Below are 27,140 nucleotides of genomic sequence, written 5' to 3' on the forward strand. Positions count from 1 at the left end.
CTAAATTCTACTTATGCCTAGGTGAGAATGAGGGGGAAAATGGGTTTGGATTGTATTTTAATTCCCTATTTTTTTACTTCCTAAAAACATATGCCATGGGCTCACTTTGGTTCTTCAGAATTCAGCAGTGCCCTGTGTGAGCCCAAAATTTGGTGCCCACCCCACCACCTCTCACCTTCCATTCTGCACCCAGTGTGGTGGAACCAACTGTGCTGCCCTAAATCTGCCTCTGCATATGCAAATTGAAATGCATCAATCCCTTGAAATTTTCACGTCTCCAAATTTCGCAGTGCAGTTCTACAGAACAAAAATATTTACCAAGATGTGTGTATTAGGAAAGCATTCACAAAGAAGCATATAACTGAAAACTGAATACAAAAATGCCTTGCGTTTAGGGAACATTCCTTGTAACAAGGTGTATATCGGGGAAATTGCCTACATTAGGGAAATAAAGCATATTGAAGCTTTATTTATCTTGGCTGGTAGGAGGAGCTAATGCAAGCAGAACAGACAGGGTGGTGGGAAGATGTGGTTAAGTTGCCTTGGCAGGGTGGGGACCTCTTGCAGTTCCACTCTGACTTGAACTTACCCATTCAGCTAAGCTTCATGAGAAAATAAATTTAAACAAGCAAACAATAAATTCCCCTCCACTTACTCACAAATAGGGACAGGAGAATTTCAGCAGAGAAGCTTGATATATTTTTGTTCTTTGTTGAAGGGAGATAAAGAAGATGGTTGTTTTTGGTTCTTCGGCAGGTGGTTCTGATAGGCATGAATCTTTTAAAGGCAAACATAATTATGAATTTATTGAAAGGTGGCATTCTTCATGGTGGCATACTGGCGCTTAATCGTAGGTGTTTTTCAAGCAGAATGGGTATAATACCCTTGCAGATAGGGAAAGCGAGAGAGTCTATGCATTGTAAATGAAGCAGCATGTGACATGACCTTCATCTCCTCCTTCACCCAGGCAATTAGCTGGTAATGCATCAGTCTAAAGCCCCTTCAAGTGAAACATTCTCTCTCTGTCTCTCTCTGCATCCCTTGATGTGGGAAGCCAGTGGAAGAAGATGAGCAGCAGCCAGCAGTAGAGGGAGAAAAGGGACAAGAGCTTAACTAAGGAAGTGTCCCACATGGTGGGAAAAGACCAGAGGCTCAGCAAACAAATCAAAATATATGAAAGGGATGGAGTATTCGAAAAGTGCAGAGGGAAGAGCTGGGATGAAGTTACCTTTTCTGGCTCCTGTCGTCAGCTGCAGAAGGCCAGTGTGAAAGAGTGGACTCAGGATTAGACAGACAGCTTCCAGAGGGGTCTTTATACTGAGACGGGTGCTGCCCATGTATGCAAGTTTTTTGCAGAGTCCATGCAATGTTGTCGCCATCAAAGTGCCAACCTGCATTTCCCCCTCATTTAATCCAGCTTTACCCTTTTGAAGACAATCCAGTAAATTTTGTTTCTTAAAACACACACACACACACACACACACACACACACACACAACCCACTTGTGCTGTCTCAGTGACCCCATTGCAATATTGCATGCCCATCTGGAAGCTCCCCATGTTTCCTCTCATTCCCGGGATAAAAATTGCGCTCATTGTTACTGGGCCAGTCATATCCCTCTCAGCCTAATCTGCCTCCGGTTGTGGTGAGGATAACATCCAAAACAAAACCACACACCCATGGATGCCACTCTGAGAGTTCCTTGCAGGATGGGCAGGATAAGCATTATGCAGCCGATGATTTCTTTTTTTAAAAAAGATGCAAATGTGCCCTTCCATCATAAGGTGTACATTGAGAAAACATTGTAAGGGTAGCACATGCACAGAGTTTGATTTCTAAATTGCATGAATTGGGCCACATCTATACCATACATTTAAAGCAACCTTATACCCAGTGCTTTTTTCTGGGGAGTACGCAGGGGTGCGCATACCTCTGAACATTTTGTGAATCTTTGTACTTTTAATAATAATAATAATAATAATAATAATAATAATAATAATAATAATAATAATTTTATTTATATCCCACCCTCCCTGGCCAGAGCCGGGCTCAGGGTGGCTAACACCAGTAAAATTACAATAAAAATGTAATAGGAAAAAAAACAACACTCCAATTTAAAATACAGGTTAAAATGCAATTTAAAATGCAGCCTCATTTTAAAAGTAGCCCATAGATCAAAACCATAAGGGGAGGTAAACATAAGGGTCAGACTGAGTCCAAACCAAAGGCCAGGCAGAACAGCTCTGTCTTGCAGGCCCTGTGGAAAGATGTCAAGTCCCGCAGGGCCCTAGTCTCTTGTGACAGAGTGTTCCACCAAGTCGGGGGCAGTACTGTCCATTTACTATAAAATAGTGATTTTCTTGAGTCAAAATGAGAATACCCCTGAACTTTTTTTAATAGAAAAAAGCACTGCTTATACCACTTCAGTATTCATGGCCTCCCTCCCAAATAATCCTGAGAACTGATGCATGTTAAAGGTGCTGGGAACTTTAGATCTATGAAAGCTTTCTTAATGGCTCCCCGCAGATTTAACAAGCTACAACTCCCAAGATTCTCTGGGGGGACCATAGCTTTTAAAGCGGTATAATGGGTGCTTAAACCCACCAATTCTCAAACCTTTCCCTGGAAATGTTTCTTTATGATCCCAGATGACGCTGGCTGGTTGGAGAAAGGCACTCTCCTTGTAGAATCTCTGTCTCCTTGCCTAATTTGGGGGGGGGGGAGGCTTTTTTGACCTAGGGCTTGATTCACCCATCTGAGCAGCCTTCTGGGGGCAAAGCAGCTAGCACAAATTTTGTCTTTGCGAAGAGGGCTTGCTTCTTCACACACACCTCTTTCTCCTTCATGCAGGTAAGTGAGAGGCACTGTCAGAATTGAAGGGCACATTTCAACCAGGTGAAGAAAGGTACGAATTGGGGCACTGAGGAGTGTGTTCTAGTGACAGGGGTTGTGGTCTGGGGAGAGTCCTGAGAAGCCCGGAGAGCCCCCAGTCTGAAGTTCCTGAATATATATTATGGAATCTCAATTAGAAAGATTAGGAAGCTGTGGGGCAAACTCTTGTTCCCCTTTGTGTCCCCTCCCCCTGCTCCAAGCTCTTCTGGTTGTTTCACGCTTGTTTGTGTGTCCCTTCCCTGCTCTCTTGCCCTGCACCAGCCTCTTCTGTCTGTTTTCCAACCCAAGTTCCCAAGCAGCCAATGACATTCCTTAGTGGTTAATGCGTCTGTGTGCTTTGTGCTGTACCTGTGATCCTCGCTAAGGTACTCTGCTGGTACATTATGCAGGCATGAGAAGATGTCAGCAAATATGCTGACCTCGTTATAATTAATGGATAGTGGGGTAATGGTTCTGCGTGACTCATTAGATACTGGGGGGAGAAAGGGATCCAGCACTTGAACGTTTACTTTAATTGAAATTCTGAAACATTTATTATTTCAGGCACACTACAGTAACTTGGGTTTTAGAAACCTTAAATTAATGATTTTAGCCACTTACAGGAAGGAAACAAGTGGCTGGGGAATAAGCGAGATTTCAGAAGCTCCAATGTCACGTGCATGGTAAACGTATGCGCCATCCAGTCCCTTAAAGGGACAGGTGTCAAGTATTTAGCCTAAATATCTCATTGCTTTCCAAATCCATAAGTGTCATCATTAGGTAGCGAGCAATATTCCTCAATTCTAAACAGTGTATTGCAGATTAATGAGCAATTGATGCACTTAATAACATGTCAATCATAATACATGTATTTCTGGGTGAAACTGCAGGTGGAATCTGGAACAGCATTTAGAAACATGAGATGGCAAGTTCCTTAGTTTCTTCCAGAGAGGGATGGCCAAATCCAGCAGTTTCAGTTTCTCTCCATTTCTCATTTTTCCAGCTGTGATTCATCACATTATTGCATCATTTTGCTTTTTTAAAAAAAAAGGTTATCGCAAAAACATGACAACATTTTAAACCTGTATTTCTGCTAAATACACATTTCTTTAGTTTCTGGCCTCAATTAAATATGCTGCCTTTGACCTTCAAAGCTGTAAACAGCCTGGGACTATTGTATTTCAAGAATCAAGATTGGACTTCCTTGTTGTTCCTTCACCAATAGAAGTGTAGTTGGTGAGGACAAGAGAGAGTGCTCTTAATAGGGAATCAAGGCTATTGTCTCTCCAAACATGTGGAGAGGTTTCATATGATTGCTTCAGCTCGACCACGTGGTTCTCTCAAGCCACTCTTGTGTTCCTGTACCAGTTAACTTCCTGACAGTAAGAGCTGTTCGACAGTGGAATTTGCTGCCAAGGAGTGTGGTGGAGTCTCCTTCTTTGGAGGTCTTTAAGCAGAGGCTTGACAACCATATGTCAGGAGTGCTCTGATGGTGTTTCCTGCTTGGCAGGGGGTTGGACTCGATGGCCCTTGTGGTCTCTTCCAACTCTATGATTCTATGATCTAGAAACTGTTACCATTTTGTAACTAAGATACGTTTTACTGCCTCTGCAACTGAATGCTGTATGGAAAAGCACATGAATTTGACCTTTGGAGAGTTGTAAGTAAACCATTTTTAACTTACCAAATGGTAAAATGGTCTTTTTCTACACTAGGGGAAGCAAGTGGGAAACTTTGGAATGAATTTTAAAGGGCCCTTTTAAGGTTTTAGAGTCAATATTTCAATGCTTTACTTTCTGGCTTATTTTGTGATTTTAAATCTCTCCTGGGCTTTTCTCAGCCAAGGGTACTAGCCCCAAACTTAGATCTTGGCACCCAGGAATTCTTTCTATATTTTTTCTGCACCAGCAGAGCTTTCCCCAGTCTGTCCAGGCTCCAGCTCCATGTCTCATGGAAGATTCAAGGTTTCTTTGATTTTGGCTAGAGGCGGCCACACCCTTTCCCATAATGTTCTCCACATTAGCCCACTGACAGTCAAAGAGTTGCATTCACTACTCTTCCATTTCCAGAAACCAGCTAAGTATGACATAATTACAATGCAGACATGATGACTACCAAAAAGACTCACTTCTGCCCCTTTCTTGTTCTTGGAGTTGAAAGCGGCAGCCAATATTGGTCATACCTGAGTGTTTTGGGTCATAACCTGTAAGCAATATGCTGGCAGTGCAGTTGAAAGAGGATTTTATATTTCCCACTATAGGCTATGTTTCTGAAGAGAGCTGGACCTACCCTGATGGGGCCAAATTCTTCACAGCCTCTTCTCCTCCCAGGCTACCTGTACTCTGCCATGCAGCAATTGCTCATTACTGTAATGCAAACAGCAAGCAGCCTATGATCTATTGACTCTCCTATAGTGCTTGATTTCCACAAGCAAGCCCATTGAATTTGATTGCTTGCTTAAGAGGCAAAGACAATCCTCATGAGTGGGAGCTGGCAAGCTGAGCTTCTTGGATTGTAGCAACAGCTTGGCAGGGGCTGTCTAAGATTTCGGTCTACTGTGGTGTGCTTAATTAGGAGGCTTCTCGTTTAATAATAGGGAATAAGAAGCAGGGCTAATAAAATATCTCCTCTGTTGCCCAGGTGGGGTGAATTTTATGGGCACAGGGAAGTGGAATAATTTCTCATTAGACGGGATAAGGGGTAAAAATAACAAGGGAAAGAAATTGTGAAGGTGATTGTGCACTATGATAGCAATTAAGCAGGAAACCCAATAGGTGCCAACTAAGCAGGTGATTTCTTTATTTTATTTTTCTGTTTCAACAACCAAAGAGAAGGACGTTTGTTAGAGTAATGGTTCCCAATTAGCTTAGTATTGTTTTTCAAAAGCTAAGCCTTTTGAAAATGTTGGTATCTCTATAGTAGTTTTTGTTATGTGAATAGTGCCACAGACCCCTGGGTGGGTTACACAGACCCTTTGGGGTCAGTGGACCACCAACTGGAAACCACTGTATTAGAGGATTGTGTCTAAAGTGGTTTCAGTGGCAATGAACCCTTTTACTCCAGCTGATTCACCAGCTTTGGCTTTTTCCTGGACCAGGACAGCCTGGCCACAGTTTTATATGTTCTGTAACCTCCTACCTCAATTACTGTACGATTACTGATTATACTGGGCTACTCTTGAAAGCAGCCTAAAAGCTGCAACTAGTGCAGAATGCTGTTGCTAAAGTGCAGACTGACACTTTAGTACATTACCATCTAATACATGACCTTTGGGATCTTCATTGGCTGCCCATACACTACCTGGCCCCATTTAAGGCATTGATGTTGAACTATTAAGCTCAAAGGGTTTTGGTGGAGCACTTCTACTTATAACAGTTTGCCCAGGCTTTGAGCCAGTGTGATGTAGTGGTTAAGAGCGGTGGACTCGTTATGTGGTGAACCGGGTTCACTTCCCCACTCCTCCGCATGCAGCTGCTGGGTGACCTTGGGCTAGTCACACTTCTTTGAAGTCTCTCAGCCTCACTCACCTCAGAGTGTTTGTTGTGGGGGAGGAAGGGAAAGGAGATTGTTAGCCGCTTTGAGACTCAGGGTAGTGATAAAGTGGGATATCAAATCCAAACTACTACTACTACTTCTTCTTCTTCTTCTTCTTCTTCTTCTTCTTCTTCTTCTTCTTCTTCTTCTTCTTCTTCTTCTTCTTCTTCTTCTTCTTTGCTGGTCAAGAGTGTCTCAGTGTTTGGGGATGTAGGACAGGGCCTTCTTGGTCATTGCACCCTGGCTGTGGAACTCCCTTCCCCAGAAGGTGCAGATGGTTACATCCTTGATAAGCTTCCTTCACCATTTCAAACATAATTGCTTGCTGAGGCTTATGGTGGACTTGGTTAAGCCTGCTCTGGATCACAGGAGTGTTTGGGGAATCTGTATTTTTTTTTACTTGCACTTTGTGGTTTTCAGCACCATATTATGTTGGTTGATGGTTTGTTTTATGGAGTGTTATCGGAGATTGCTTTGTGACTACATGGTGGTGAAAAACAGTAGACAAATATTGGAAATAAATGATAAATAGGTTTTGCTGTTCCTCTCGCCCTTCCCGTGAGTCTGCTCCTGACTCAAAGAGCTGTGTCTTCAGCTTTGCTTAGGGGGCCTGTATTTTTAAGACAAATGTTGGCAATCCATGTGCTATTGGCAGTAATTCTGACATCTGCATGTCCCTTTTTTGGCCTGCTGAGCACTGGCCTGGCCTTACTGCTTCTTGGGGATGGGCCTGTTTGCATTTGCAGGGAGAAGGCCAGACGGGTTGTGCATTCATAATTAGTGATTTCTTTTTTTCCTAGTTATAAAACACGACCAATATTTAAATTCATCGTTTGTGATTTTTTTTTTAAATTGTCATCTCTTCTGCTTCTTATGTAGCGGAGAAATTTTATTTTGCATTCCATGCATGCATAGCACAAGGGTTCCCACAAGCTAGCTACTTGGGGAAGTGGTCATAGCTCAGTGGCAGAGCATCTGCTTTGCATGCAGAAGGTCACAGGTTCGACCCCCGACTGGAAGAGATTCCTGCCTACAGAGCCACTGCCAATGGCCTGATACAGCATAGGTTGGTTTCCTGTGTTATTCACATAGATAAATAACAGCAAAAGTCAGCATAGTCTGATAGGCTGCATATTTAGGAAACTTGAGTTCAAATTCTGCCTTACCCACAGGCTCACTGAGTAGTCGTGGCTAAAGTCATTGTCTCTGAACCCCATCCTCAGCTCTCTTTCCTAAAATGGAAATGTGTCCTGAGAAGCTCACATAAGGGTTGCAAAGTGCTTTGAATATTTAAAGGGTTTGAATATTTAATTGTGACTACGAACTGAGATTAAAAATTGTGGAATTCATAAAGAAGATTAACAGCTAACACGCTAGAGGAAATGTAAAAACAATACTTCACAGAGATCCTTCCGTTTTAATAGGGAGGCCTGATTTAGCAGCTGTATTATTGCCCTTCTATTTATGAGGATTTTTTATGTGACCTTGGTCAAGCAAGTTAATGTACAGTCACTTGTGCTTCCATTGTGCTAAAATATATTACTGTAAATTGTCAGACACACTCAAGTACTTTGCCGAGGATTTGTATAGAGCTCCATCTGTTTTCACGGGAAGTTATTTCCTATTTTGCCCTGGAGCCTATAGAATTTCAGAGCAATAGTCATTAAACACACCAATATGTGTCTGTAGTGAATATACAGTTCGTTTACATTCTAAACATTTTATTGAGAGGGTTCTAGAGATGTAAGAGCTCTCATTCTATGTAGTAGAAAAAATACATCGAAACTCCGCAGAAATGTAGCATTGTTTCTGCTCCTGAAACCTCAGGTCTATTGGATTTTTTTGCTAGATATTCAGTGGCCCAGGGATAGACAACATGGGGCCCTCCATATGTTTTGGACTGCAACTCCCATAATCCTCTACCACTAGCCATGCTGAAAGGGGCTGCTGGGAGGTGTGGTTTAAAACATCTGGAGGACACCACACTGTTTATCCCTGCAATAGTCACTTGGTAGCCCCTGATTATTTGGAAACATTCCTTTCTGGGGGTCATATGCCAGGGGTTGGTGGGGCCAGAGACATAAGTGTCCAGAGGAATAAATGTGAATATTTAGCCCCTTTGTCTGAGGCTTCCCAGCCCCTTCTGTAAGCTGTTGGAAGATCTAAAACTGTATTCCATAACCATGCTCAGTCCTGTTTCGTCTTCTTCAGTTCTTTTTACCCTTTCAAAATGACAGCTCATTTCATGGTGAAGTTGAAAACAACAAGCGCACACACACAGATGACTCTCGTCCTCTCAATTCCCTGCTTCACAGCCTGGCGAGAAAATAAGGCACCATATGGAATGTCCAATAAATTCCTGACAACTTCATCTCTGAGAAGGTGGACAAGGGAACACGGGGATCTGCTATCCTTGACTTAATCCTGACCTACAAAGAAGAATAGACTGAAGAAATAGAAGTGGCAGGAACCTTGGGGGGAGGTGGCTGTGTCCTCTTGGAAATGGGGACAGCAGGCGATGTGAAAACTCAGCATATAATCTGAAACTCTGGACAATGGGCTTCAGAGAGCTCAGAGAAAAGTTGGATAGGATGCCATGGCTAGATATTCTGAGGGAGAAAAGCATTCATGAGGGATGGGTGGTTCTGAAATGCAGAGGGGGTGCTTGTCAGATCTGAAGATGACATGCATGAAACTTACAAGATGAAATTCCTCAGAGATGCATGTGAAGGAATCAAAGGCACAAATACAGGAGGAGAAGATTTGGCTTGGCAGCAGTACATGTATAAGGGATCTGGGTGTCTTAGATTATCGTAAGCTGAACATGAGCCGGTGGCATGACACAGCTGCTAAAAAAAAGTGAATGAAATCTCAGGCTGAATTGACAGGAGCTTAGTGTCCAGATCTTGAGAACGAATCATTCTGCTCTGTTCTGTGCTGGTCTTTTAAAGATGGACATGAGCAAACGAGTGTGTCATCTGAAAGACAATTTCTAAGTGAAACAGTTGAATGAGTTAAATATAGAGAAGAGAAGAAAGGGAGACATGATAGCTGAATGGCTGATGGAGCAGATTTGTTCCAAAGCTGGACTCTAGAACCAACTTACAGGAAGAAGAAGATGATGAAGAAGAAGAGTTTGGATTTTATATCCTGCTTTATCACTACCCGAAGGAGTCTCAAAGCGGCTAACAATCTCCTTTCCCTTCCTCCCCCACAACAAACACTGTGTGAGGTGAGTGGGGCTGAGAGACTTCACAGAAGTGTGACTAGCCCAAGGTCACCCAGCAGCTGCATGTGGAGGAGCCGAGACGCGAACCCGGTTCACCAGATTATGAGTCTACCACTCTTAACCACTACACCATACTGGCTCTTAGAAAGGAGAATAAGCTTCATGAAGGACAGGCTGCCTTGGGAAGTGGTGGGACCTTCTTCACTTGGTGTGTTTAAGCAGAGACTGGGCATGGATGCTGTAGCTGCATCCCACATTGAGCTTGGGATTAGATGATCTTCATGGTACCTTTCAATTCTATGATTCTATGGATCATTTGTCTGAGATCAGTAAATCAATCTCAACTACCTTGGTAAACCATATCAACTCATTACCCAGTAGCAGGGTGGGGATAGCTTAGTGTATTTAAGTTGCAAAACTGATGGCTTTCATAGTCCACCATATGCAACCTTGTGATTTCACAGAGCTTGCTACTTTCTCTGTCCCCCAAAACTGGAGAAAGCTGATCTCCTTGATAAATAACTGGAGCTATAAGCGTTGCAAACAAAATCATTTCAAAAAATGCTGATGGGCCAGGAATTCTGTTCAAGTTAATGCTTAAAGTGGGACATAAAGAACATTCATATGCCCATGTAAAAAGGCTTGAGAAGGTGGTGGTGTGCGAGGGGCTTGTTCCTTTTGAATGGCAATTGGATGTTCAAGATCATTGTTGGATGAAAGTCCTTCTGAAGCTGAAGGCCTCTTCCAGACTGTCAGAACTTTGTGGATGGGATTCAGCAGCATGCTAGCAAGCTCAGGTTGAGCAGTTGAAGTTGGTTTGGTGCCCTTGCAGAACAATCAGGCTACTCAAGAAAATCAGACATTTTACAGTAAGAAAAGCGATGGTGAAATGCATGGGAGAGAGTGGAATAATATTCACTTAATGTAAGATTGTGATTGATCTGCAAACAAATTTGAGTTAATGCTCTTCAGCTGCTACCTCTAGGTCTGTGGTTTGGTCTGCCCTTTGAATCTTGAGGCCGCTTTGCAGTTACAAAGGAAATTGAACTTTGTGGTTCTAGAGGTGAGAATGGAGATTGCTTTAGCCATTTCCCCTCCGGCATGGTTTGAAGTTGGGCTGGGCCCTGGACAGCCTGTGTCCTGATGAGGAGCTCCTACAGGTCCAGAGCAGTTAATATCCTGCTGCTGATGATTGCCATTGTTACCAATACCCACCGATGACCAATTCCCCGTGTTCTGTCTAGACCACACTGCAACTGGCATCATTCCACTGTTACCGATGTCATTAGTGCAAGGGCAGACCAAAGCAAATTAATAAGATATATAAATATCAACCACCTGTATGAAAGTAATGCACAAAATGCTCACTGACATCTTGGCTCCCAAGATCGCTAACCCCCAAACCATGTAAAAGCATTTTTTTTTTGACATGTAATATACACTTTGAATGCAAAATGGTAAGCATGTATCTTTCTTCACTTTCTCCGGACCTGTGACTAATGGGTTTATAATTTGTGTGGAGACCTTCTTACTGTATTTGAAATATTATTGATTGCCCATTGCCTTGAGTGGTTTTTAGCAGAAAAGCAATGCATAAATTTCATAAATGAATAAATATCTTGCCAATAGGAAATTATATTACTGTAGAAAAAGAACACACAGTGTGTGTGCGTGAGTGTGTGTGTGGGTGTTTATAAATACCAGTAACAGAAGCACAAAACTTCCAAAAGCATACACAAATCAATAAACTAGACCACCTTGATGCAAACCACGTCGTAAGGCATGGCTTTTCATTATCTGTACTGTAAATGATTTCCTGTGCCGCTTCCTTTGGAACAGGGAGCTTTCTCCATCAATCCAATTAAACTAGCCATTTATTTCTGAGCTGTTTTTATGCTCCAGCCCAGCACCATGGATCTGTATGGTTGACAAGAGATCATGCCTCATCTTCCTTTGAAGTGAAGATTGTTGCCTGCTACAAGAGGGAGTGCTTTGGTGGGAAGGGGGATGGGGGGCAGGGCACCACAGCACTGGCTACTCCCTGCACCTTAGCATCTGCCACCTGAGGCAGCTGCCTCTCTTCGCCTCATCGCAGGGCCGACCCTGTTACTAGTGACCTTTGAGAGGAAGGACAGGATAGAAATTTAATAAATAAAGAAGAAGCAACCAGCATTCTAGGACTGAAGACAACTTGCAGTCCTGACTTGAGAGCCAGCCTGTGTAACAGATTAATATAACCTTTGCCGATCAGGCACAGAGGAAAGCATAATTCATACTTCCTAAGAGCTAAATTTGCATTAACGACAGTTCTGTCATCTATCAAAGCTTTTATAGAATCAGTAGTGAAATGCCTGTCATGATGACGGCAGGGAAGGTGGAAGAAGGTCAGGTGAATTGTGTTGTGGCCCCCTTTAGCACAAGCCAACAGTTGCCTACTCTAGGGGTTAAGGAGAGAGGTTTTGCTTCCCCCGCCAGTTGTTTTCTGGATTGCATCCTACAAAACTGAGTAGGAACTACTGGTGTGTGAAGGACAAAGCATTGGTTTGCATTGAGGAAGTGGGATGGGATGACACCTGCCATCAGCACCAGACATCCTTGGACAGCTCCCAGATCCTGGGCAAGGTCGGCTGGCACTTACTCTGGCCCTCCTTTCTGGGTCTGCAAGCCCAATCAATTTCCTGCAATACCTCTGGCGACGCATCATTCCAGGGCACTGTGGGGAACTTAAATGGCCACCTACTGCTCCTACAGCCACTGCCAGGTAAACTTGCCAACATAGCCATAATCCCACCAGAGAACCATTTACCAAGGGCCCTGTGAAGCCTGGAACTAACTCTGGGTAAGATGCAAACACACTTCCCCTCAGTCTACACAATGCCAGGCATAAGAGATAGGCTCACTATCACCCCCAACTTTGTATCTGTAGCTTTTTGTGAATGATGTGACCTGGGTTGTTGAGATGGTGTTCCAAGTGGTATTCTTAGATATGCTGAGTTATGGCTGGGCAAGTTAATTGTTTATGAGCTGGCTGTGATGCATAAGCTCATCTCCCTGCTACAAAAGCAATGGTCCCGTGTTGACAGGCAGAGAGATTCAAACATAGCCTGGGGTAGAATGCTCTCCTTGCGTCTCACCCTCAACAAGGGTTAGAATGATCTGCCATTTCCATTTCTCATTTTCCCAACCCATTCTCCACATTTCTGCAGCAAATTGCATTTTTTTTAAAAAAGGAATGCTCAACATTTTCCTGTTAATTTCTAATTATTACATTTTTTCCTGAAGTTTTGACTAATGCACACATTTTTGCAAGCGATTTCTCATAATATAATTCATTTTTATAAACATTTATAAACATTGATTGAAGAACTGGATCACAAAATTCAGATATGTGGAAATTTTGAAGTATCGCCATGCTTCAGTTCTCATACTATTTTGGGAAATGCAAATTTGACAAATTCTGCTGCTGAGGGAAGTTGGAAATGGCTTCCTCCATATTTCTGTTTTCTTTAGTGCTGAAAACAGTCTACCTCCATTCTGTTGCTATTTTCTTAGGGTAATTCAAGTTCATACCAGAAATTTAGGTGTGTCCAATGAAAGTGCCTTGAAGCAATCTCTCACTCTATTGGAAGAAATCCACGAAAAACCAAAACCCCAAACAAAACAAAAACCAGACTTTTTGCAGATAGGAAAGTGACAGGGAATGCACTGAAAAGTGTGGGATGAACAGATGATCCATAGGGAGACCTGTGAGCACCCTGTAAATGCACCAGGATGAATCCTCACTGTCACATTACCACTCTATAAACAAATGTGAACAAATGCTCTATAGTCTAATCAAATCAAGAGGAATTCCACTAACCACATATTCAATTAAGAGTTAAAGTCCTGATTAGGGCTATGCCAAGCGCCTAGTTCACCCCAGGGTGAGTGCATGCACACACATGCATAGGGCAAGGGGTGCCAACTTGAATAAGTTGGTACTTATTGGTAAGTTGGTAAGTCCTGCCCTATGACACATGCATCAACTATTTTATTGGGGGGCCCAAAGGGACCTCAGCCCATGGAGTTGGCTCCTGTGTATAGGGCACACACAATAAAGCTCTGTATTCTCTAAACCGGGTGTGGGGGACATTTGGCCCTCCACATATTGCTGGACTACAACTCCCATCATCCCTGACTACTAGCCATGCAACATCTGAACGTTCCTCACAGCTGCTCTACTCTGACTAGTGGTGGCTGTTTAGGGTTTGGGATTTTTGCACAGTCCTATTTAGAGATGCTGGGGATGAGACCTACATGCCCATAATGTAGGGAAAAGTTATAGTCTTGTAGAACTTAATGAAAAGGAGATGCATCATTCATTTCATTTCATTTCTATACCACCCTATACCCAAAAGTCTCAGGGTGGTTCACATAAAATATAAAATACATACAAAATACATAAAATCAAAACAAAACCAGCAACCCAATAGAAGAACCCCCCCCCCAAGAGCCAGCATTTTAGATCTTATGGCCAGCATGACTTAACCGCTTCTGGCTCAATGGGACACCATAACAGAAACCAGAGCGCTCATAAGCCTGCAGTTTAGATCAGCACCCCCCTGTCTTCATTTAACAAAAGGGTGGCATGGCAGAGGCTGTTTGTATTGCTGCTGAGCCTGTAATGGCGGTTTGGTCTGCATTCACAGAAGCTGCCTTGCCAATATCGAACTACCTGCTTTGCTTCATAAAGCTTTCCAGGCTACCTTGAGTAATGAAGGTGCTATTAAAAAAGAAGAAGAAGAAGGGGGTGGGAGAGAAGAGCCATGTTCTGTTCAGGAATGGGGTGTGTGCGCACGCCAGGACTACCGAAGGCGCATTGGCAGAGATCTGTGAGATTCCGTTATTGCTTTAAGAAGGACGTTTGCAGTGCAGATCTGAGTGTGGGCGCATTGCGGGTACTTGGCAGATTTATGAGGTGGCCTGTGTCTAGAGATACAGTGGTATGGTGAGTCGCATTGGCTGGTGTATATTTTGAATAGCTGGAGTCGAAATCAGTCCCCAGGAGCACCAGACTCTTCCAATATAAGAAAACCAAAGCAGCAGTACTTGCATACCAATGTAAAACCCTGTGTTTTGCTCACCCTTGCTTACAGTAATATGCTTTGCCAGTGCAAACTGGAGCTGTGGCAGAGAGCACTTCTCCCTCTTCCATCCCACCTTTCACTGTGGATTGATTTACCCTTTCCGAGCATGCCTAATTTATCTGTAACAAAGTCATTATAGAACAGAAAGGGTGAAGTAGCGCTCTCTCTCTCTCTCTCTCTCTCTCTCTCTCTCTCTCTCTCTCTCTCTCTCTCTGTGTGTGTGTGGATAGATAGATAGATAGATGATAGATAGATAGATAGATAGATAGAGGATAGATGATTGATGATAGATAGATGATAGATAGATAGATAGATAGATGATAGATAGATAGATAGATAGATAGATAGATAGATAGATAGATAGATAGATGATAGAGTGATTGTGTCTGGCAGCAGCCCTCATTTCCCAATGTGGGATGAAATGGATGCTGCTTATGTGCAAGATGTCTATACAACTGACGTGATATAGTGCGCTCAGAAACTGCAGTGCCTGTGCAATATCTGATAATGAGGCAGGGAAGGTACAGGTGGGAACACAACATCAACCAAGGGTATCAAACATAGGGCCTAGCAGATCTTGAGACATGTGTCACATAGAATTTTTTTCTCTTTAAAAACCACCAGTTTTAGTTAGAAGTCCTAGTTAGATTGCAGGAGCATCTTGTCCTAGAGAAGGACCCAGTCCAGCAATGGATTTTCTTCTTCTGGAAAAATCTCAAAAAAAAAAAAAAAAGGAACACACACACAAATTAGTTTCTGTAAATAAACTCATATATGTGCAACAATTAATCCTCCAACAATTAATAATTAAACCCTTTTCTCTACTGTTTTGGACCCCTTGTTTCAGAGGGCAACTCACATAAGGACACAACCGAGCTGAAATGTTATCTTTGCATTTACTAATAATTTTCAGGATGTAATAGCTTGTATTCTTACCATGTGGGAGCACATCTGCAAGTTTACCATACCAAAAGAGAAGGGATTTCAGGGAATGATTCTCCTGATAATAATAAATATGTTTATTTCCTAAACCAAAAATGTCTGCCTTCGTCTACTTCATAGAGAGAATACAACTTTAGTATTTCACGTAGGCGAGGGGGGGGGAACCCTCACAAAATTCTCAACAGCAGGTTTCATGAGTCTTCTGCAGCTGCTGTGGATCTCCATGGGCTGAAGACTGCCTGAGGGAAAAGGAAGGCATGCTGGCAACCCCTTTGCCTTTGTGTGTGGTGTATCTGAAGAAGTTTGCATGCACACGAAAGCTCATACCAAGAACTAACTTAGTTGGTCTTTAAGGTACTACTGGAAGGAATTTTTTTTGTTTTGACTATGGCAGACCAACATGGCTACCTATCTATAACCTTTGCCTTTGGTGCATGTTTTGCAAGTCTTCCATAAGGTTGAGGGAGAACTGAAGCCGGATGCTGCCTGTACTCCTGGAGCCTTCAGAACTTCAGAGGTTCAGCCTGTTTTAGTGTTTTAGCCGCCCTGAGCCCGGCTTCGGCTGGGGAGGGCGGGATATAAATAAAATTTATTATTATTTATTATTAAAGAAGGGGAAGGAATATTTTTTTTTATAAATAATTTTATAAGATGTGTGTCCTTGTTTCTCAATCTGACCCTTTTACATGGTTTTGCATGTTTGGTGGTATTTTATGCATTGTGACTGGCCATTATTTTTATTGATTATAGTTTAGTGATTCTTTATTGCAAAGGTTAAGTTTAAACTGTTTAATTATTTGCTCTTCTAATTTTATTGTTTACTATTATATTCTAATGGATTATTAAATACTGCTTTATTTGATATAGCTTTATTTTAAAGTTATGTTTTTATTTTGACTTTTTTGGGTAACGGTTCATATTGTGTATTTTTTGAAATAATTTTTCTTTGATTTTGCAAATATAAATTTATAGCAAAACCAAATACATATCCATATAGAGAGATTTCTCTGAATCTTGAGACTTTCCCCCACTCCCCACATGGGTCCTATTTTCAATGTTTTCAACTGCATATTATTTCATAGTCTATATTTTATATCTAGTCATATTGTCCATAGTATTTGTTACATTACAAGTGGAATTAAAATCCTGCTAATGTTTTCATCTGCTTACAGTTGTCTCCTAAGTAAATTATAAATTTTCCCATTTATAATTCCCCCCCATTGTAATGGATCATATTGTTATTAGGTTTGTAATCTTTGCTGTCCATTTTGTTGTTTCTTCAGCTTGTAAACCACCCTGTGTAGTAATATAGAAAGGCGGTATACAAATTAAAAATGCCCCTGTGGCTCTGGGCACAGAGAAGCAACTGAACACGTTTTTCTCCCTTGCCAGTATTATATAAATATACATGCTAGGTTTATCCTGCCAATAAAAAAATAATAATTCCAGGACACACAGGGCAATTCTATATCTCCTTATTGCTCCAAGATATAAATCCTGATATAACATATTCAGTTGCGAGATATTGTGCTGCTATGATTGGCATATGTCAGAGGTCTAAAATTGAAGGTTTGATTTACATGTTTTATGTGTTTTTATCTTATGCTGGTTTACTGTAATTGAGTGAATGAGGCTGTGTACACTCTGCTTCCGCAGTTGCCTTATTGCCTATCTAGCATGTTTTATTTGTGCATGGAGGTGTTTTTACCTTATGCTGGTCTATGGCTGTAATAAAGATTTGGATTGGATTGGGAAATTAAAAGTGAAATGAAAAAAACGAAATGAAATGAAGGAAGGAAGGAATAGGGCTTGCCAGCATACCAACACTCTCCCTTGTACTGTATTAATTGCATGAAGTAACACAACACCTGACTAGGGCTATGGAACGGTGCAGTGGTGGACATGGGACTTCAGCAGTGCCCTCTGCGATGCCAGAATACCACCTCCTGCCTTCTGTTGCTCATCTTTGTTGCAGTCTCCCCTGCAGCACCCTCTTGGCTCAGCCCCCAGTGTAGGCAAACTGGTTGCACTCCCCTAAAGCTGCCTATGCGAATCAAATTGCTGCACTTCAGATGTTATGAATCGCAACTCCCACCATCCTTAATGGTCTTGCTGGCTGGGGTGGATGGGAGTTGGAGTCCACAGGGGATGGGGTGAGCGGCGAGCGTCCCAGGGGAACATGGCGGTGATGTCACTCCACTCAGAGATGACACCTAGGGCACACCACACCCCCCGCACCCACTTCCTCTGCCAGTAGGGGTCCACAACATCCAGAGGGCCCCCTTGGGCTATGCTGGTGGTGAAATTTCCATTTATCCGCATGAAACAACTGTCGGACATGCAGATGGATGTAATAGGACATAATGGATATAATATAATATAGGATCAGAATTGCCCATGCATGGGAACAGCTCTGAACACACTGACACCATTTTAAGCACATGGGAACTGCTCTCCCAGAGCTACAATTCCCAGCACCCCTAATTCTTAAATGTGGATGCCGCCCAAGTTGGCATCTGATGAAGAGTTTGGATTTGATAACCCGCTTTATCACTACCCGAAGGAGTCTCAAAGCGGCTAACATTCTCCTTTCCCTTCCTCCCCCACAACTAACACTCTGTGAGGTGAGTGGGGCTGAGAGACCTCAGAGAAGTGTGACTAGCCCAAGGTCACCCAGCAGCTGCATGTGGAAGAGCAGGGAATCGAACCCGGGTCTCCAGATTACGAGTCTACGGCTCTTAACCACTGCACCACACATAACATTTCATGAATTCTCCCCTTTCTCTGTTTCTCGCTTGCCTCCTCAGGGACCAGCCCTTACGACTTGCCTTGACCCTTCCACTTGCCAGAGGTAAATGTGTAACAGCAGCTCCTTGGGAACGCGATTCAGAAAGCTCTGGAAAACAAGGTGACTCAACAGAAACAAATGAAGTGGAAAGCTCTAAGTGGCAGGGGATGGCTGTCTTAAGCATAAGTGGGGTTTTTCAAGAGCAGTGGGATAATCAGTCAGTGCTTCTCCTGTGAGCTTCAATTATACTAACAGAGATATAACCTGGAGTGATGCAAGCTGTATGGAAATGTGAATAACCAGTGCAGGATGACCTTCGTTTCCAGGGAACAAATACATTAACCCCAGTTCCATCTGGCAAAAAAGAGAGAGTGAGCGCTGCCTCTTCTCCACTTGCTTTTTGAAGAGTATGAAAATTGCTCTTCATACATTGCGCTTCATCACTGAAAAAACAAAGTTTTTGCACAATTTAGATGTTTGGTACAAAATTCTCATCTGCCCTTTTTCACGCTGACCTGCAAATGAAACTTTCAAAATTCAGCTCACCTTTACATGCCCTGATTGTGAAATCATGGCAATCATTATTACAGTGGTACCTCGGGTTACATACGCTTCAGGTTACATATGCTTCAGGTTACAGACTCCGCTAATCCAGAAATAGTACCTTGGGTTAAGAACCTTGCTTCAGGATGAGAACAGAAATCGTGCGGCGGTGGTGTGGCAGCAGCGGGAGGCCCCATTAGCTAAAGTGGTGCTCCAGGTTAAGAACGGACCTCCGGAACGAATTAAGTACTTAACCCGCGGTACCACTGTATACTGTTTTTTAAATTAAATTCTTACTATATTTTTTAAAACCAAACATGGAGGGTTATGGTGGGGGTGGTAACACTGTTTACATCAATACCTGTTCTATGCACAATGTAGAATGAGAGAAGTAGGGACATAGAAAGCTGCCTTCTATTGAGTCGGACCATTGGCCTATCTAGCTCAATATTGTCCACACTGACTGGTGGCAGTTCTCCAGAGCTTCAGACAGGCTTTTCCCTCAGTGGGAAGTGGATTTGGGACCTCATGCATGCAAAGCAGATGCTCTACCACTGCGCCATGGCCTTTCCACCATAGCATGGGATACTCTGGACTGTACCACTTCAGACATAGGTTGGAGATGCCATATTTTTTAATGCTTTCCCACATACAGAGGTCCCTGCACATAATAAATAAGCAGACAAGTAATGGGGCTTTCTTATTAGCATGTTAGTTTTCTACATGGAGGGTGTCTTCCCTGTGGACCAACATTCAAAAACAACAACATTCAAAAACAAGACTGGCCATTGCCTAATTTTCTGCGCTATAGTTGCATGACCACCTTTCACTGCAATTGTAGAAATATAATATCTCCAAGTAGATATATTAACACAATTAACCTTTGGTTTTTTCATTTGTCTCTGAAGGTTTTCCCTGTTCATCTTTGTTGCTGATATGATATGTACTCCCTCGATCTCTCTGTCTCCCTCTCCTACCTTGACCCTACAAAAAACATGTTCAGATACTTTCCATCATAAATCCTCTGATTTGACCCAGAACAGGACTGAGTGTTCCTGACGCACATATTCACCCCTCCTGCAGAAGATTGTCCCATATAGTATGTTGCGTTCACCTCTTTTCACTTCATGTTCCCTCTAAGCAACAATACTGGCAAGAGCAGACAGTTAGGAGAGGCATACAAATCAGGAAGCAGCACAAAAATAGGACACTGGGGCCCTATGAAGGTATTGAAAGCCTCACACAATTAGAAGCTTGTGTGGGGAGAGCAAAGATGTGTTCCCTGCTGTCTTCCATACATTGGAAGCAGAAGGTCTGCAGTGGGGAGCTGCAGACTTCCCACATAATTTAGAACCTTAAATCATGGGTGCTAACTTGCAGGGTTCTAGAACTGCATTGATTAGTTGGGTTAGCAGAACAAAGTTGTGAGGGAGTTAGATACAAGTCTTAAGGGGAGTGGGTGGCGTTGTGGTCTTAACAACTGAGCCTCTCGGGTTTGCTGATTGGAAGGTCGGCGGTTCAAATCCATGTGATGGGGTGAGCTCCCATTGCTCTGTCCCAGCTTCTGCCAACTTACCAGTTTGAAAGCATACCAGTGCAAGTAGATAAATAGGTACCACTGCAGCTGGAAAGTAAACAGCATTTTTGTGCGCTCTAGCACTCATCACAGTATCCTGCTGTGCCAGAAGTGGTTTAGACATGCTAGCCACATGACCCAGAAGGCTGTCTGTGGACAAACGCTGTCTCCCTCAGCCTGAAAAGCAAGATGAATGCTGCAACCCCATAGTCGCCTTTGACTGGACTTAACCATCCAGGGGTCCTTTACCTTTACCTAGATGCAAGCCTTGCATTACCTTTCAAGAGGGGTGCTTCCACACTAAGGATGCTTTCAGAGGTGGGGATTATTGCATCAGTTTTCCCAATTATAATGCAAGCACTTCTGGCCCAGGTACTATTACTCCTTTTACACTGTATTTAAACTGTTGCATCATGGGTCTCTGGCTTTTTGATGGATATGCTGCCATGACATACTATCTTTTAAATGGTGGGAAGAACTGTTAGGCCAGAATATCACCCCCAAATTTCCTGTTGGAAAATTTTGACCCAAAACTCCTGTGATTTTCTGGAATGCAAGCAGATTTTTTTCTGGAAGCAAATAAAACAGAAATGAGTGTGCTAAATTTCCACTGGTTTTCCAGAAGTGGCTTCTACATTAAGCAGAAGATCACATAAAACATGGAAAATATCAGTTAAGGAAATATTGATAAAATGGAATAAACTGTTGTCTGAATGCAGCCTAGATGTTCAGTTTGGAATAACCACATTTGGAACATGCATTCTCCACCATGGAGCATATTCATAACACAATTGTCATATCATTGCTCTTTTAGATCTCACCCATGTTTTTTCCCTTCAAGACAATAGAAAATCCAGCATTTTTTTTTTTAAAAAAAGAAGAGAAGATAAAAGCAATCTCCAGAGGCGAGGATGGCTTTTAGCACTATAATTTCTGAGAGGTGTGATTTTGATCTGTGCAGTGACATTTCGTAGGTTGAGTGCTATGTCCACACCTTTTTCCTTCCCTGTCTTGTGTTCAGTTCCACCTCTCTTACTTTTCTTCCTGTTCGTTGGAAGCATCTGGCCTGCCAGAGTAATGCAGGGAAAAGTTTCCCTTCCTTTCTTTTTTTTACAGTTTCAATCCAGAAAACTGGTCTCCCTTTCTCCTTCCTTTTCCCTAAGCAGCCACTCATTTTCTGTCTTCTGTGCCTGCACCCTTAGCTGCTTTTTCTTCTTTACATTGCTGTACTATGCCCACTTCCAGCTTTGTAGAGATTGCTCCATTAGGCAAATGGGGCCCTGCCCCACCAAGCACAGTCTGTGCTCAACCATCCTCCACATGCCTGCCTCCTTACTCAGGAGGCAGGAAGGAGGGTGGGGACAAAACCAGAATTAGTTGGCTCTGCCTATTTCTGGTCCACCTGCCATTGGCTCTGGCTCCACCTACTGTCTTACCAGTCCCAATGGACACTAGCCTCCACTGCACTAGCTATAGTAGGGGCATCTGGCTGACGAACAGCTCAGCTGAGAGCATGGCTGTGGTGGCAGCAAGGAAGATGTGGAGTCCAATGAGAGGAGCAGTCAGTCCCCAACCCATCAAAGGATCCTCATTTTCTTTTTGGATTGAGGGACAAGCCCTGTTGCACAAGCAGAAATACTTGCACTGATAGGATGTTGACTTAGCACTACATTGGCTACAAGCCTCTATCTTGCAAAAGCAAATTGTCATCCCCTTTTCTTCTACATATCTTTTGCTTTTATTTCGAGCCGGACTTTTAATATATAAGGTGGCTTAACAAGCTAACAAGGAAGTCAAGCTTCAAGCAAAGTAAAACAGGAACAGTGCAGTTTAAAACCATTGAAAGCCACTTCAAACATTATATTATTAGCAGGTACACATTAAACACACACTCATTATGCATACCCGCTTAGTATCCTTTCTAGTCACTTCACATATTTAGCTTGCATAGACAATATGGATACATGAAGGAAGGTACGTAAATTAATATAAGATTCAGCCAGCTTTTGAATCTGGTTCAAGATCGCATCCTGATCCTTAGCTCAGTAGTGGAAAACATAGAACCCTTTTAGTTTCTGTCTAATTATCAGCAAGAGGTGCTTTTATTTAATATTAAAATTATTAGTCATTAAAAGGTTTCCTTATCACTTCCTCCATGGTTGATCCCATCAATGTAACATTCACAACCTTCTTCCACATAAATGGATCACATGTTACATACTATGGGAAATCGTAGCATACACTCTGCTAGGGTGGGCATCGCTAGTGTGTTATATAATCACTTGATTCTCCACCTGAAACATAGGCAGAAGATGGAAGCATTATTTAGACTATCCTGAGAGCAAGCATTGAATGGAAGCAGCAGTGTTGCCCTATAGGAAACATGTAAATGGGTGCTCAGTGTGTACTCCTTGTGGTTCTACAGCATGTAAAGTTGATCTGAAACAGCTTCATGAAATGCGGTATATGTCCTGAGAGATATCAAGAACAGTACTGATGTAACTCCAGTAGAAAATTGGATATGTGTATCTCCCTATACAAACTCATAGAAATCTTCTATTTGATTACATCAGTATGAGTTTAATTTGAATTCATTTATGTGAACGTCCATATCTCTAGCCAGATAAATATGTCAGAAATCAGATGCTTCTCTGAAGAGCATCTATAGGTTCCCACACTGATCTTTTGCTTACCCAGATGGAGGGCAACTGAGAGGTGACGTAATATTCACAGAACGATCTGTGGTGGTGTGGGAGAGAGTGCCGTGAAAGAAAAGTTATCTCCCATTTCTGGTGATGCACCCTGCACTTTCAGAACTGAGATGGAAGCAAGCTGTCATCTGTTCATGCGCTGCAGATAGATGATGCAACAGATTCACAAGATATTGTTATGGCTATGCGCCTTCTAAGGAACGCTTGTGCTTTATTTGATTTGTGTTGCTTCAGTTATTTATCCTGGCCTTAAAACATAGTGTGCATTCTGGGTAAAAGATGGTGACACTGGTTATACAACAGTGCCTTCCCTGTCTCTGTCACCTTGTTGCTTAGTGCAAACACTTTCTATTTACATCTGTCGGCTCGAGTCCCTCCTGATTCTGATCATCCTTCCGCCAACATGAAAAGCATTGATCTCAGCGGTGTTACTCCCAGCTTACACGTCCGGAGCTAGCCCTGTGTATGTAGCTATAGGGATACATTGATATTCCATGAAAATCGCTTCCCATAGGGCATTCTGCCCAAGATGAGCTGTGAGTGCCTTTCCCATCCTCCACCCGGGAAATTACCATTTACAAGGGCACCCTGTCAAAAAGGAGGAGAGTGCTTATACTGATGTGCAAGTTACATTTTGGAAGAACTGAAAATCTCAGGCAGTGTTAAGGCACGCTCTGCTGTAAGCTGTTGGAGTGTTGCTGTCGGAACACAGCCTTAATAATCATATACATATTCAGTAAGCATAGCCTTGCAGTCCACATCATAGTCAATCTGCTGTACATGTTCAGCACTACAGCAACTCGTTAAGGCTAAAATGCAAATTACAAGCTACATTCACCACTCTATACAGCAGCAGCTAGATGCCTCCTGCAGGGAGATGGTCTGTGTCACCATTACAATACTGTACCAAAACAAGTGTATGGGGGGAGAAGGGAGGAAATAGATCAAAATATGCTGATATACGTCATAAAATGTTTCATAAGATAGTTGTGTGCTAAACAGCCGAACTGTGCCTAAGCACTAATGCTGCCACACACAAACATTATGAAAATATTTCATGAACTTGGGTGCATGGGGGTGTGGGATTTTTTCATTTTCAAGGCTACAGATTATTTCCTGTGTGTTCTTCTCTTTTGACTTTCACAAATAGCAGTTTCCGAATCAAAACAAACACGGATTACCTCCATTGTTCCATATCATCATGGCTTTTGCCATTCTGCTTTTTTCCCTTAGTACTGCCCTGGCTCTTTATCAGTAGGATCTCCAAGTATGTGGACTAACCCCAGTTCACACAAAATATACAGCAGGTAGTAGACAGGTGGAACACACACACACGGTTCTCAGGAGGGTTCTCTATTGCAGTGTTGACCAAACTTGGGTCTCCAGCTGTTTTAGGACTACAGTTCCCATCATCCCTGACCACTGGTCCTGTTAGCTAGGGATAATGTGAGTTGTAGTCCAAAAACAGCTGGAGACCCAAATTTGGCCAGCACTACTCCATTGACATGGTAACGATGATCTCTGTGGTGTCCAGCATGCAAAGAGACAAACAGGTGATCTTCACCTATGGCAGACAATATCCTAATGATCATGGACTCTCTTTCTCTCCATATCAGAACCTAGGAACAGTTCAACTGTTTAACGCTTACATGTTGAACAGACTCGGTATTTAATAGAAAAATCAGCAAAAGGGACATTGTTTGAGCCCTTTAACGGGAACAAACAGAAAAGGAAAGAGTTAATAAGGCAGTCATTTGAAAAGTGTGTGCATTATTTATTACATATTTTTGACTTCCAGAACCTTGTCACAATTCATTTGCTTACATTTCTCTACTGCAAAAAGCTGTGAGAGGCTCCTGAAGTATATTGAAAAATGGAAGACCATCCAAGCGTCTCGCAGGGTGCCTGCATCTTCTTCACATTGAGGGTCACACATTCACCCTTGACTTTAATGCAAAGCCAATTTCTATCATTCAACTATTCTGATTTCAAACTACATAGCATCTTGGAATGACAAGTTTGTTAGATTCCCCCCCCCCCCGGCATGGGGTCAAACACAGTTTCTTCATCAGTAAGACCTAGACCGTCAGGCTTTCACCCCTTAAGAGTTAAAATCACAAAAACTACAAAAACAATCAACCCACATTGCCTTTCACTGCAATTTCACTGTGCAAAAGTAATTTTTTCCCCTTTAAATGCTAGTCACCAACTCTAATTGCCTTTCTATCTGCTTCCTAGGAATTTGGAGTGCCTTAAATTCTCACATAACACCAAAATATATGTTTGTCATTGAAAGCAGGGGTAGGGAACCTCAGGTCCAGGAACCTCTCTATCTGGGTCCCAAGCCATACTGGCCCTGTTCCACACCTCTTCCCTAGTTCTTCTACCTGGCTGGAATGCTTCTTGCTTCCTGGCTAGAAGTCTTTATGTAGTCTTTATGTAGAAGTCTTTATGTAGAAATGCATATAGGTGTGTATTCAGAAGCTAGCATTCCATTTTCCAAAGGTGAGTCTTGGAGTATGGTACCCACATGAGAGCAAAGAAGTTTTTCCATCACCTAAGAGAGAGACCAAGAAGGAAGGTCCTGGGACTTGAATCAGAATCCCCAAGAAATCTAGCCCAGAAAAACAAAAATGTATTGGGGCCAACAGTCAGCATCAAACTGATGTTGGAAGGGAGTTACTACTGCAGAGAGCCTTCCTCTCTTTATCCTACTGAACTGCCTGCAGCGTAGAAGGGCCTTTGAAGAAAAGAGAAGGCTTCTCCATCTTATAACCACTGGTGTATAGCAAAGGAAGAATCTGCTGGGTTAATACCTTCTTCTAGATGAAAATTAACATCCGTTCCAACCGCAGCCAATCAGTCCCATGTATACAGGAAGAATTTTGCTAGAAACATGCAAGGGTCTATTTGCAACCAGGGAGGGCTCGCTAGTTATTGTCTCTGTTAAGACGGCTTTTCTTTTTCCCTTTCAAGTTTTCTTTGATTTCTCTGGTTTGTATGGAAACACTTTTCAAAAATCAGGAGCTTGGTGTGGTTACAGATTTTAACCATTAGGATCACAGAGCACTCTTCTTTTACAATATGCCCCCACCCAACATTTTCAACTGCTTGACTATTCTTTTGGTGAATACCCACTGCCCAAATCCACAAGGAGCCTGCTCTTTTCTTCTCTTTCAATGCCTTGTGAAATCTTGTGTAGAAGCTATTCAGCACCTGTGCTGAATAAACATAGCAGGGAGACAGTTTGAGAATTGTTTTGGTGTGTTTCTTTTCAAAGCTATTTATTTTCAAATTACTGCACTGCTTTACTATCCTCCTCCTCCTGCAACTCCCAGCAATGTATTTTTCATAAGTTCACTGGGAAAAGGCCAGATTTGTTTAATATTCTGTATGCCGGCTTAATAGCAGCAGCTCTAGAGATGAAAGGAACATCTGCAAATATTTGCTAATATTTCTGGTTCTAAAATACCCCACAATTTAAATTCTGAATGTGAAAATTTGAATGTGAAAAGGCTTACCTCTAATTTCAAGTGTGTTAGATTTGTTGGCACATCTCAACTGTTTTTGCTTCTAGTCTGACAGACAGATGAAACCTCATAAGTATAATCTTGTCAAATGTTAGGTCCAGTTGAAAATTATCTATCAAATCTAGGCTTACATTAAGCCTCATTTGCATTTGAACTGTTATCTGTTGTCCAGTAACATACACCTTTGCATAACAGTTATTAGCAACCATCAAATACTAATACTATCACATGACAATTATAAGATATAACATACCATTGCATGTCAATTAAGAAATGGCATCAGAAATGA

At 42.4% G+C, this 27,140-nt stretch overlaps 1 long non-coding RNA gene across 2 annotated transcripts in view; it reads left to right on the forward strand.

The window, feature by feature from the left end:
- Nucleotides 1–27,140, forward strand: part of LOC309364253 — a 115,480-nt gene that overhangs the window by 79,788 nt on the left and 8,552 nt on the right. Inside the window, exon 3 of one of the 2 annotated variants that reach the window (XR_014165784.1) lies at nt 18,511–18,611. The exons of the other annotated variant lie outside the window; for it this stretch is intronic. This is a non-coding gene — a long non-coding RNA (uncharacterized lncRNA). The remainder of the gene's footprint in view (nt 1–18,510; nt 18,612–27,140) is intronic. 2 annotated transcript variants of the gene reach the window in all.

Source organism: Podarcis melisellensis (assembly GCF_964234715.1).
Source record: "Podarcis melisellensis genome assembly, chromosome: 2".
In the NCBI taxonomy this organism is placed as follows: domain Eukaryota; kingdom Metazoa; phylum Chordata; class Lepidosauria; order Squamata; family Lacertidae; genus Podarcis; species Podarcis melisellensis.